A 14337-nucleotide genomic window follows, 5' to 3' on the forward strand; every position below is an offset into this window, starting at 1 on the left:
ATAATCCAGCTACATGCTAGATCATCTTACAAGAGATTCATCTTAGATGTAAGGATACAAATAAATTGAAAGTGAAAGGATTGAAAAAGATATTTCATGCAAACTGTAACCAAAAGAAAGTGGGAATAGCTAGACTAATATAAGACAAAATACACTTTAAATGTAAAGACATTATAAGAGATAAAGAAGGACTCTATATATTAGTAAAAGGGACAATTAACCAGGAAGAAATAACAATCATAAATGTCTATGCTGCCAATCAAGGAGCAATAAAGTACATTAAACAGACATTGGCCAAACTGAAGGGAGCAATAGATATTTTAATAATAATAGTAGGAGACTTCAGTACACCACTCTGTTCTATAGATACATAGAATAACCAGATAGAAGACCAACAAGGAAATAGAAAACTTAAACAATTTGATAAATGAATTAGACTAACAGACATATATAGGACATTGCACCCCAAAATACTAGGATACAGATTTTTCTCTAGTACTCCTGGAATATTCTCCAGGATAGATCATATGCTAGGGGACAAAACAGGTCTTTATGCATTTTAAAACACTGAAATTCTTCGAAGTTCTTTCTCTGATCACAGTGGGATGAAGTTGGGAATCAAAAACCAAAGAACAATAACTTTCACAAACATATGGAGATTAAATAATACATTCTTAAACAATGAGTGGATCAAAAAAGAAATTGCTAGAGAAATCAGTAGCTATCTGGAGACAAATGAAAATGTGAATACAATATATCAGAACTTATGGAATGCAACAAAGGCTATGCTGAGAGGGAAATTTATTGCCCTAAATGACCATATTAAGAAAGATAAAAGATAAAAAATCAAAGCCTTAACTGCTCACCTGGAAGAACTAGAAAAAAGAACAGCAAAGAAACCCCAAAGCAAATAGAAGAAGAGAAATAAAAAGATTAAAGCAGAGTTAAATGAATGGGAGAACAAAAGAACAATAGAAATAATCAGTAATACCAAAAAAGTTGGTTCTTTGAGAAAATCAATATAATCGATGGGCCATTTGCAAGGCTGACAAAGAAAAAGAGAGAGAGAATGCAAATAAACAAAATCAGAAATAAAAGTGGGGTCATTACCACAGACCCTGAAGAAATAAAAAAGAATTAGAAGAGGATACTATGAACAACTATACAACAAAAAACTAGACAACTAAGGTGAAATAGATACATTTCTGGAAAGACACAAACAAGCTACAATGACTCGGGAAGAAACAGAAAATCTCAGGAAACCAATCACAAGTAAAGAAATTTAATTAGTCATCAAAAATCTTTCTACAAAGAAAGCCCAGGGTCAGATGGCTTCACAGGGGAATTTTATCAAACCTTACAAAAAGAACTAACACCAATTCTGCTCAAACATTTCCAAAAACTTGAGGGAAAAGGAACACTTTATGTGTTTAATCTAATATCACTTTAATACCAAAACCAGGTAAAGATGCTACAAGAAAGGAAAACTACAGACCAATCTCCCTAATGAACATAGATGCAAAAATTCTCAACAAAATATTAGCAAATAGAACCCAATAGCAATTAAAAAATTATACACCATGACCAAGTGAGGTTTATACTAGGAATGCAAGGTTGGTTCAACACAAGAAAATCAGTAATGTAATACAGCACATTGACAAATTAAAAGGGGAAAATCATATGATAATTTGTATTGATGCTATAAAAGCATATGACAAAATTCAATGTGCTTTTCTGATAAAAACACTCCTCAAAATCAAGTGCTTTCACACTTCAAAAGATTTTGCCTAAAAGGTGAAGAGGCAGCCAACTCATTGGGAGAAAACATTTGGAAATCACACATTGGATAAAGGTTTGATATCCTATAAGCATAAAGAAATCATACAACTCAACAATATAAGAATAAACAACTCAATTATAAAGTGGGCTAAAGATATGAATAGACATTTTTCTGAACAGCAAATACAGATGGCTAAAAAGCACATGAAGAGATGTTCATTTCCATTGGCTATAAAGGAAATGCAGATCAAGACTATCTCACACCTATAAGAATAACTGCTATTAAACAAACAGGAAACTACAAATGTTAGAGAGGATATGGAGAAATTGGGACATGTATGCACTGCTGGTGGGAATGTATAATGGTACAATCACTACTGGAAACATTCTGGTGGCTCCTCAGAAAACTAAATATCGAGTTGCCCTATTACCCAAAAATACCACTTCTAGGTATATACCCAGAAGAGCTGAAAGGAGTGATGCAAACAGAGATTTGCACACTGATGTTATTCACAATTTATTCACACTGAAGTTATTCACATTATTCACAATCACCAAAAGCTGGAAACAATCCAAATGCCTTTCAATAGATGAAGAGATTAACAAAATGTGCTATATACATACTATGGAATATTATGCAGCACTAAGATGAAATGACATCCTAAAAAACCTGACAAGATGGATGAGCCTTGAGGATACAGTGTCGAGTGAAATAAACCAGACACAAAAGGATAGATACTGTATGATTCCACTTTTATGACCATGGTAATTGTAAAATCAGAGACATAATAAAAAACATATGGGACCTAAAGATACACAGAAGCTTGAGATGGGTGAACAATTAGCTAATGAGGTTGAACTTAATTGTAAGGGAATAGATAGAAGTGAAGGCATTTCACTAATGGATCTATAAGTAATATTACCATACTGAAGGCGAACAGGATTGAAAGGGGTTATATGGACTCATGTGTCCCACTGATTAACACTACAAATATAAATAAGTTCTTGCATGAACTACTGCAAAGGTATAAAACTTGTACAAAGAGTATACATTTCAGGGTAGGGGTGGAAATGCTATTGCATGCTATAGGCTATGTTTAACAGGAAAGCAGGTATCAATAGTACCACAGTAATAACATGGGTACACTATGGGGGGAAGGGACTAGAATTTAAGGGGAGGTTTGGATTTTCTATTTGGTGAGAGTGTGTTTATTGACTACCTTTCTCTTGGGAAGAATGAAATGATCTAAAATTGAGAGTGTTGATGGACTGTTGACTTTGGACATTATACATGGATCCCAGTAGATGGAAGTGGTTGAAGGACGTACTGACTGGGAAGTAGACTGACAAACATTGGTGTATACATATGATCCAACACTGTACTGCTCCAAAAAGAGTGAGGTTTTAAGGCATGCAGTAATGTCAATGAACCTGTGGAACATTTGGTGAGGCAAAATGAGCCATAAACAAAAAAGCAAATATTATATGACTTTATTTAGAAAATATAAGAGAACTGGGACCTAATTTATAAGCTCCTATACCAGTCCACTTAGTCTGGAGCAGTAATTGTTATTTCTGTATTTGAAGGGTATGTTTTACGTATGTACAACCTGGTATTTAGAGATAAGAATGAAGCTGGCCAGGTTGGGATTAAGGTAATTCCAAATACAGGAGTAAGGAACCCATTGTATTTTAGAACTTTACCTACTCCTTGAGACCAAAGGAAGAAAGATTTATTTTGTCTAGACCGTAAATTTTCTGTAGTATATAATCTAACTCAACGTGTCTGGATGGATCATTTAAACAATCGAAACACAGGGAGCCCAGAATAAGAATAAGAGTCTTTAATCCTGTAGAGTTTAATGCCCAGATATACCCCAGAGTATATTAAGCAGATAAGCAAAAAGTATTGGCAAAATGCCTTGAAAGATGGGAGAAAAGATATGGAGCTATTAAACTTTACCACCGGGGAAACCCCTGACACTATGTCAGACATTAGGGACACCCAAATCAGTAGGCCAGGCCTTCGATCTTGAGGCTTACTCTTGTAAAACTTATATACATAGTGGAGACACTTAGTCTAACTATAGGTATGCCTAAGACTAACCTCTGGAGAATCTCTGTTACTGATCAGATGTAGCCTCTCTCTCTCTCTCTCTAACCCCAACTTTGCAAGTGAAACCACTGCCATCCTGGCTTCATGGGACATGACATCCAGGGATGAAAGTCTCCCTGGTGGCATGGGAGATGACTCCCAGGGATGAACCTGGCCCTGGCACCATGGAGTCAACAATGCTATCCTGACCAAATGGGGAAAAGAAGTGTAACAAATAAGATACCAGTGGCTAAGGGAGTTCAAATAGAGTCAAGAGGCTACTCTGGAGGACACTCTTATGCGAGCTTTGTTAGACATTGCTGCACACCATAATTTTCCGAACACCAAATAAAACCATTCCTGTCAATCCTAAAGAATACCTAGGATATTATACAAGATTCTACAAAGGTTCCATGCACTAGAACAACTTTCAGAAACCTACAACCTCCAAATGGTTTCCTGGACGAGATAAGTCCTGAAAGGCAGTGGGGCCAGCCTTTTCAGGACATCAAGTAGTTACATCCCCCTAACTCATATTATCAACATCCCCTTCCAACAGGAAAAATTTAGAATAAGCATACTCCCACTACCCCTAAAGAGTAAGAGAAAGATCATAGGTGATGGTGGAGTTTTACATCGAAGGTAGGGTTTCACAAATGAGTGTGAGTGCTGAATCATTATATTGATATTTCTTTTAGTTTCCGTTACCCTAGAGCAGCTAAAAGTAAAATCCTAAAATTGTGGAATCATAACCCGTACCAAACTTTAAAATATCTTCTGTAACTAATTGTTAAAATATACTTGGAAATTTATTGCTCTTTTGTATATATGTTATATTTCACAATAAAAAAATAAAAATTAAAAAAATAAATTACGTCAATTTTATAAAATCTATTTTAAAAATAGTAGAGGAGAAAACATTTCCTAATTCATTTTATGAGGTTAGTATTACTCTGATAACACCAGGTATATAGATAAATGTATTTTAACAAAAGAAAACCACAAACCAAAATTCTTCAAAAGTAGCAAAGCAACCCAAATAATAATTAAAAAAAGAAAATGCAAGATGTATATGTAGGATTCACTTAGAGAGTGAAAGGTCAATTCAGTATGTAAAATGCATTCGTTGTAATTTGCCATTTTAACAGGCTAAAGAAGAACAGCGATATTTTTACTCAAAAGACTCAGAAAAGCCTTTGGACATGAAAGCCTTCTGATCATGATAAGAAACCTCAACAAATTAAGATTAAGAGGTAACTTCCTTAACCTGGGTAATGAGAATTAAGAAAACAAAAACTTACAGTTAAACACCCTCTTAAATGTGAAGGATGGAACAGTTTTCTTGTAAGATCAGAAACAAGGCAAAGAGGTCTAATCATACCACTCATATTCCCCACCATGCTGGATGTTGAGCTAGTGCAATAAGGCAAGAAAAACATTTATGGATTGGAAAGGAAATTTCTCTAATCAAAGACATCTTGAAGGTCTATTATAAAAAAACCTATGGAATCTAGACAAAACTTCCTAGAAGAAATGAGTGAATGCAACAAGGTTAAAAGATGAATATATGGATATCAATTGTATTTCTAAATTAATAGCAATGAAAAATTGGAAAATGAAAAATTTTAAGTACCATTTAATGTATACAAAAACATGAAATACTCAGGTATTAATATAAAAATACATTCAAAATATTTATACTGAAAAAGCAATATATAATGAACTAAATAAAAAAAGATCTACTGGGGAAATATTCCACGTCTGTGCATTGGGTGTCAATTATGGTGTTTACTTCTTCAAAAATTTAAGATAATATAGACCAGCCAAACTCATTATGTTGTTTTCTCTATATCAAAAAGCTGATTATAAAATTTATATAGAAATTCAAAAAGAATCGTTTTTGACTAGCAAATATTGTTTTCCAAAAGAATAACAAGTTAGATAACTCACTCACTCTGAGTTTAAGACTTACTATAAAGCAAAAGGGATCAATGTAATATTAGTGAATAAATAGTCAAATAGATATACATAGTAAGGCATAAAGAGTCTTGAATTACCATGAATAAAAATGGCCAATTTATCTTCAATAAAAGTGCCAAAGCAACTCAACATAGAAAGGATAAACTTTTCAACAAATAATACTGGAAAACTGGACTTCCATACTCAAAAAGGGAAAAATAACACCACGCACACACACACACACACACACACACACACACACAATAACAACAACCAAATACCAAAACTCTTTACCTGTATTTACACCCTATACCAAAATTATTTCAAAATTGGCCATAGACTTGAACAAAAACTTTAGAAGTATAAAACTTTTAGAAAAAAAGATACTTAGGACAAATGCTTTTATGGGTGTGAAAATATTTATCTATTCATAATATTCCTCTCCTTGGGTGCACTACAATTTGTTTATTCATTTAGCCACTGAAAAGCTCTTAGTTTTTTCCAGTTCCAACTATTACAATTTTACTCAGTGATTAAAAACTATTATTAAACATTTGGGAGAACATATTTTCATTTATCTAGGATGACTATCCAGGAGTATCATGGCTGGGTCATATGATGGGTGAACTTTAATTTTATAAGAAGTGAGAACTGTTTTTCAGAGTAACTGTATCATTTTACTTTTCCACATATAATATGTGAGAAATCAAGTTGTTCTTCAACGTCTACAAAATTGGTATTTTCATTTTTTTAATTTTTTACTGTTTCACTAGTTATGTAAGGCAGGCAATGGTGGCTCAGTGGCAGAGTTCTTGCCTGCCATGCCGGAGACCCAGGTTCGATTCCCAGAGCCTGCCCATGTCAAACAAACAAACAAACAAAAACAATAGCAAAACAACTATGTGGTGGTGTGTTATTGTAGTTTTAGTTCAAGTTCACTAATGACTAATGATGCTGACCATCTTTTCAAGTGCTTATTTGCCATCCTATACCTTCTTTGTATTTCATTCTTGCTGTTAAGAAAAAAATGTTGACTTCCGGAGAAGATGGCGGCTTAGTAAGACGCGTGGATCTTAGTTTCTTCTCCAGGACAGCTACTAGGGGAGTAGAAACGATACAGAACAGTGCCCAAAGCCATAACAGAGATAAAAAAGACAGCGTACCCCATCCTGGAACAGCTGGCTGGCTGAGAGAAGCCGCTTGGGTGAGATCGCCGAGGCGCGCGGGTGGCGCTCCCTTCCCCCTTCCCGGGCCGGAGTAACTCCCTTCCCCCTTCCCGGGCCAGCTGGGAGAATTGGAGAGGCGGTCCCCTGAAACCGCAGCGGCTGGTGGCCACACCACGCACAGCCCCCCGGACCAACTGAGAGAATTGGATCGGAAATCCCCAGGCCGGGGAGAACGGTGATGGGCGGGGGAGGCCCCTTCCAAACCCGTGACACCCCGGGAACGTGCACTCTCCCGGGCGGGCTGCTGCCGCTGGCGCCATCCCGCCACGCTTGTCGCCCGGGCCGACTAGGAAAATCGGACGGGCGCTTTCCCGGGCTGCGGCGGCCAGCAACCTTCCCTGCGTTCGGTCCCCGGGCCGGCTAGAACTCTTCCAAGCCGCTTCGGCTAGCGAACCTCCCGGACAGCGAGAGTTTTCCAAAGTTAAAGGTCCCACAGCACCTTTTACTGGTGGGACCCGCAGACAAAAGTGTGCCACGAGCGCCACCTACTGGGCAGGATAAGAAAAACAGAACCCAGAGATTTCACAGAAAAATCTTCCTAACTTTTGGATCCATTACCCAGGGAAATCTGTCTAAATGCGCAGACGCCAACAGAAGATAACGGATCACGCTCAAATAATTGAAAATATGGCCCAGTCAAAGGAACAAACCAATAGTTCAAATGAGATACAGGAGCTGAGACAACTAATGCTGAATATACGAACAGAAATGGAAAAACTCTTCAAAAACGAAATCGATAAATTGAGGGAGGACATGAAGAAGACATGGGCTGAACATAAAGTAGAAATAGAAAAACTCAAAAAAAACAAATCACAGAACTTATGGAAGTGAAGGACAAAGTAGAAAAGATAGAAAAAACAATGGATACCTACAATGATAGATTCAAAGAGACAGAAGATAGAATTAGTGATTTGGAGGATGGAACATCTGAATTCCAAAAAGAAACAGAAACTATCAGGAAAAGAATGGAAAAATTTGAACAGGGTATCAGGGAACTCAAGGACAATATGAACCGCACAAATATACGTGTTGTGGGTGTCCCAGAAGGAGAAGAGAAGGGAAAAGGAGGAGAAAAACTAATGGAAGAAATTTTCACTGAAAATTTCCCAACTCTTATGAAAGACCTAAAATTACAGATCCAAGAAGTGCAGTGCACCCCAAAGATATTAGACCCAAATAGGCGTTCTCCAAGACACTTACTAGTTAGAATGTCAGAGGTCAAAGAGAAAGAGAGGATCTTGAGAGCAGCAAGAGAAAAACAATCCATCACATACAAGGGAAACCCAATAAGACTATGTGTACATTTCTCAGCAGAAACCATGGAGGCTAGAAGACAGTGGGATGATATATTTAAAGTACTAAAAGAGAAAAACTGCCAACCAAGACTCCTATATCCAGCAAAATTGTCCTTCAAAAATGAGGGAGAAATTAAAACATTCTCAGACAAAAAGTCACTGAGAGAATTTGTGACGAAGAGACCAGCTCTGCAAGAAATACTGAAGGAAGCACTAGAGTCAGAACCGAAAAGACAGAAAAGAGAGGTATGGAGAAGAGTGTAGAAAGAAGGAAAGTCAGTTATGATATATATAATACAAAAGACAAAATGTTAGAGGAAAATATTATCCAAACAGTAATAACACTAAATGTTAATGGACTGAATTCCCCAATCAAAAGACATAGAATGGCAGAATGGATTAAAAAACAGGATCCTTCTATATGCTGTCTACAGGAAACACATCTTAGACCCAAAGATAAACATAGGTTGAAAGTGAAAGGTTGGGAAAAGATATTTCATGCAAATAACAACCAGAAAATAGCAGGAGTGGCTATACTAATATCCAACAAGTTAGACTTCAAATGTAAAACAGTTAAAAGAGACAAAGAAGGACACTATCTACTAATAAAAGGAACAATTAAACAAGAAGACATAACAATCATAAATATTTATGCACCGAACCAGAATGCCCCAAAATACGTGAGGAATACACTGCAAACACTGAAAAAGGAAATAGACACAAATACCATAATAGTTGGAGACTTCAATTCCCCACTCTCATCAATGGACAGAACATCTAGACAGAGGATCAATAAAGAAATAGAGAATCTGAATATTACTATAAATGAGCTAGACTTAACAGACATTTATAGGACATTAAATCCCACAACAGCAGGATACACCTTTTTCTCAAGTGCTCATGGATCATTCTCAAAGATAGACCATATGCTGGGTCACAAAGCAAGTCTTAACAAATTTAAAAAGATTGAAATCATACACAACACTTTCTCGGATCATAAAGGAATGAAGTTGGAAATCAATAATAGGCGGAGTGACAGAAAATTCACAAATACGTGGAGGCTCAACAACACACTCTTAAGCAACGAGTGGGTCAAAGAAGAAATTGCAAGAGAAATTAGTAAATACCTCGAGGCAAATGAAAATGAAAACACAACATATCAAAACTTATGGGATGCAGCAAAGGCAGTGCTAAGAGGGAAATTTATTGCCCTAAATGCCTATATCAGAAAAGAAGAAAAGGCAAAAATGCAGGAATTAACTGTTCACTTGGAAGAACTGGAGAAAGAACAGCAAATTAATCCCAAAGCAAGCAAAAAGAAAGAAATAACAAAGATCAGAGCAGAAATAAATGAAATTGAAAACATGAAAACAATAGAGAAAATCAATAAGACCAGAAGTTGGTTCTATGAGAAAATCAATAAGATTGATGGGCCCTTATCAAGATTGACAAAAAGAAGAAGAGAGAGGATGCAAATAAATAAGATCAGAAATGGAAGAGGAGACATAACTACTGACCTCACAGAAATAAAGGAGGTAATAACAGGATACTATGAACAACTTTACGCTAATAAATACAACAGTTTAGATGAAATGGACGGGTTCCTGGAAAGACATGAACAACCAACTTTGACTCAAGAAGAAATAGATGACCTCAACAAACCAATCACAAGTAAAGAAATTGAATTAGTCATTCAAAAGCTTCCTAAAAAGAAAAGTCCATTACCAGATGGCTTCACATGTGAATTCTACCAAACGGTCCAGAAAGAATTAGTACCAATTCTCCTCAAACTCTTCAAAAAAATCGAAGTGGAGGGAAAACTACCTAATTCATTCTATGAAGCCAACATCACCCTCATACCAAAACCAGGCAAAGATATTACAAAAAAAGAAAACTACAGACCAATCTCTCTAATGAATATAGATGCAAAAATCCTCAATAAAATTCTAGCAAATCATATCCAACAACACATTAAAAGAATTATACACCATGACCAAGTAGGATTCATCCCAGGTATGCAAGGATGGTTCAACATAAGAAAATCAATTAATGTAATACACCATATCAACAAATCAAAGCAGAAAAATCACATGATCATCTCAATTGATGCAGAGAAGGCATTTGACAAGATTCAACATCCTTTCCTGTTGAAAACACTTCAAAAGATAGGAATACAAGGGAACTTCCTTAAAATGATAGAGGGAATATATGAAAAACCCACAGCTAATATCATCCTCAATGGGGAAAAATTGAAAACTTTCCCCCTAAGATCAGGAACAAGACAAGGATGTCCACTATCACCACTATTATTCAACATTGTGTTGGAGGTTCTAGCCAGAGCAATTAGACAAGAAAAAGAAATACAAGGCATCAAAATTGGAAAGGAAGAAGTAAAACAATCACTGTTTGCAGACGATATGATACTATATGTCGAAAACCCGGAAAAATCCACAACTAAACTACTAGAGCTAATAAAGGAGTACAGCAAAGTATCAAGGTACAAGATCAACATTCAAAAATCTGTAGCATTTCTATACACTAGTAATGAACAAGCTGAGGGGGAAATCAAGAAACGAATCCCATTTACAATTGCAACTAAAAGAATAAAATACCTAGGAATAAATTTAACTAAAGAGACAAAAAACCTATATAAAGAAAACTACAAAAAACTGTTAAAAGAAATCACAGAAGACCTAAATAGATGGAAGGGCATACCGTGTTCATGGATTGGAAGACTAAATATAGTTAAGATGTCAATCCTACCTAAATTGATTTACAGATTCAATGCAATACCAATCAAAATCCCAACAACTTATTTTTCAGAAATAGAAAAACCAATAAGCAAATTTATCTGGAAGGGCAGGGTGCCCCGAATTGCTAAAAACATCTTGAGGAAAAAAAACGAAGCTGGAGGTCTAGCGATGCCAGTCTTTAAGGCATATTATGAAGCCACAGTGGTCAAAACAGCATGGTATTGGCATAAAGATAGATATATCGAGCAATGGAATCGAATAGAGTGCTCAGATATAGACCCTCTCATCTATGGACATTTGATCTTTGATAAGGCAGTCAAGCCAACTCACCTGGGACAGAACAGTCTCTTCAATAAATGGTGCCTAGAGAACTGGATATCCATATGCAAAAGAATGAAAGGAGACCCATCTCTCACACCCTATACAAAAGTTAACTCAAAATGGATCAAAGATCTAAACATTAGGTCTAAGACCATAAAACAGTTAGAGGAAAATGTTGGGAGATATCTTATGGATCTTACAACTGGAGGAGGTTTTATGGACCTTAAACCTAAAGCAAGAACACTGAAGAAGGAAATAAATAAATGGGAGCTCCTCAAAATTAAACACTTTTGTGCATCAAAGAACTTCATCAAGAAAGTAGAAAGACAGCCTACACAATGGGAGACAATATTTGGAAATGATATATCAGATAAAGGTCTAGTATCCAGAATTTATAAAGCGATTGTTCATCTCAACAACAAAAAGACAGCCAACCCAATTACAAAATGGGAAAAAGACTTGAACAGACACCTATCAGAAGAGGAAATACAAATGGCCAAAAGGCACATGAAGAGATGCTCAATGTCCCTGGCCATTAGAGAAATGCAAATCAAAACCACAATGAGATATCATCTCATACCCACCAGAATGGCCATTATCAACAAAACAGAAAATGACAAGTGCTGGAGAGGATGCGGAGAAAGAGGCACACTTATCCACTGTTGGTGGGAATGTCAAATGGTGCAACCACTGTGGAAGGCAGTTTGGCGGTTCCTCAAAAAGCTGAATATAGAATTGCCATACGACCCAGCAATACCATTGCTGGGAATCTACTCAAAGGACTTAAGGGAAAAGACACAAACGGACATTTGCACACCAATGTTTATAGCAGCGTTATTTACAATTGCAAAGAGATGGAAACAGCCAAAATGTCCATCAACAGAACAATGGCTAAAAAAACTGGGGTATATACATACGATGGAATACTATGCAGCTTTAAGACAGGATAAACTTATGAAGCATGTAATAACATGGATGGACCTTGAGAACATTATGCTGAGTGAGTCTAGCCAAAAACTAAAGGACAAATACTGTATGGTCCCACTGATGTGAACAGACATTCGAGAATAAATTTGGAATATGTCATTGGTAACAGAGTCCAGCAGGAGGTAGAAACAGGGTAAGATCATGGGTAATTGGAGTTGAAGGGATACAGACTGTGCAACAGGACTAGATACAAAAACTAAAAAATGGACAGCGCAATAATACCTAATTGTAAAGTAATCTTGTTAAAACACTGAATGAAGCTGCATCTGAGCTATTGGTTTTTGTTTTGTTTTGTTTTGTTTTGTTTTGACTTTACTATTATTACTTTTATTTTTGTCACTATATTAACATTCTATATCTTTTTCGGTTATGTTGCTAGTTCTTCTAAACCGATGCAAATGTACTAAGAATTGATGATCATGCATCTATGTGATGATGTTAAGAATTACTGATTGCATATGTAGAATGGTATGATTTCTAAATGTTGGGTTAATTTCTTTTTTTCCGTTAATTAAAAAAAAAAAAAGAGAGAGAAGGGGTAATTGGAGCTGAAGGGATACAGACTGTACCACGGGACTGGATATAAAAACTCAGAAATGGACAGCACAATACTACCCAATTGTAATGCAATTATGTTAAAACACTGAATGAAGCTGCATGTGAGGTATAGGGATTTTTTTTTTCTTTCTATTAATGTTTTAATTCTTATTCTGTTGTCTTTTTATTTCTTTTTCTAAATCGATGCAAATGTACTAAGAAATGATGAATATGCAACTATGTGATGTTATTAAGAATTACTGATTGTACATGTAGAATGGAATGATTTCTAATTGTTTTGTTAATTCTTTTTTTAATTAATAAAAAAACTATAAAAAAAAAAAGAAAAAATGTTCTTTATATATTGTGGATATAAGCCCTTGGACATATATATGATCTGAAAGTAGTTGTACTAACTCTATGTCTTGCCTTTTCATCAAAATTATAGAGGTTTTCTGAGTGTAAAAGTTTTAATTTTGCTAAGGTTATTTTATTGGTGGATTTTGCTTTTGTTGTCATATCTAAGAATGATTCACTAAACCTAGGTCATTAAACCTTTCTCCTGCATTCTCTTCTAAAAGTTTTATAGATTTACATTTTACATTTACATCTATGATCCATTTTTATTCAATTTTTCTGTATGATATGAAGCTTAGATTAAGGTTCACTTTTTGCCTATTGATATCCAAATGTTCAGCAACATTTGTTGAGAGAATAAGCATCTTCCATGAAATTGCTTTTGTATCTTTGTCAAAAATCATTTGGCCATACTTGTACTTTTTAACTGTCCCATTAAACTGTGTCTCTATTTTGCTGCCAATATCACACTGTCTTGATTTTTGTAGGTATATAATGAGGCTTGAAATTAGGCAGTCTAATTTCTCCTTATTATTTTATTATTCCAAAATTGCTTTAGCTATTCTAGTTCCCTTGCCTTTCAATATAAATTTTAAAATAAGTTTGCATTTACAACAAAACTTATGGGGATTTGGGTAGGAATTGTATTGAATATATAGATTAATTAGAAAGAATTGCTGTTTTTACTATGTTAAATTTTCAAATCCATGAACATGGTATGTTTCCCTATTGATTTATTCATCTTTTATTTCTTTCATTAGGATTTTGTAGTTTTCAGCATATAGATCCTGTATGTGTTTTGCTAAATTTGTATTTAATTTCATTTTTAGAACCATTGTAAATAATATTTTGTACTATTGCAATTGTGCAACTGCAAACTGCTAGTATTGCTTATATAAGTAATTATAATTCATTTTCATGTGTTTTCCTTTTATCTTCTAACCTTGCTAAATTCAGTTAAAGGACTTTCTCTTAGTTTTTTTGTTTGTTTGTTTGTTTGGGGGGGGCAGTTTCTATATATGTGATTA

General features: G+C 35.3%; 1 long non-coding RNA gene across 6 annotated transcripts in view; it reads left to right on the plus strand.

Annotated features, from left to right (window-relative positions):
* Window positions 1–14337, plus strand: part of LOC143679448 (uncharacterized) — a 206903-nt gene that overhangs the window by 76607 nt on the left and 115959 nt on the right. The window contains exon 3 of one of the 6 annotated variants that reach the window (XR_013173774.1): window positions 5023–5127. The exons of the other annotated variants lie outside the window; for them this stretch is intronic. This is a non-coding gene — a long non-coding RNA (uncharacterized LOC143679448). The remainder of the gene's footprint in view (window positions 1–5022; window positions 5128–14337) is intronic. 6 annotated transcript variants of the gene reach the window in all.

The sequence above is a fragment of the Tamandua tetradactyla genome, chromosome 4 (genome assembly GCF_023851605.1).
Source record: "Tamandua tetradactyla isolate mTamTet1 chromosome 4, mTamTet1.pri, whole genome shotgun sequence".
Lineage (NCBI taxonomy): Eukaryota > Metazoa > Chordata > Mammalia > Pilosa > Myrmecophagidae > Tamandua > Tamandua tetradactyla.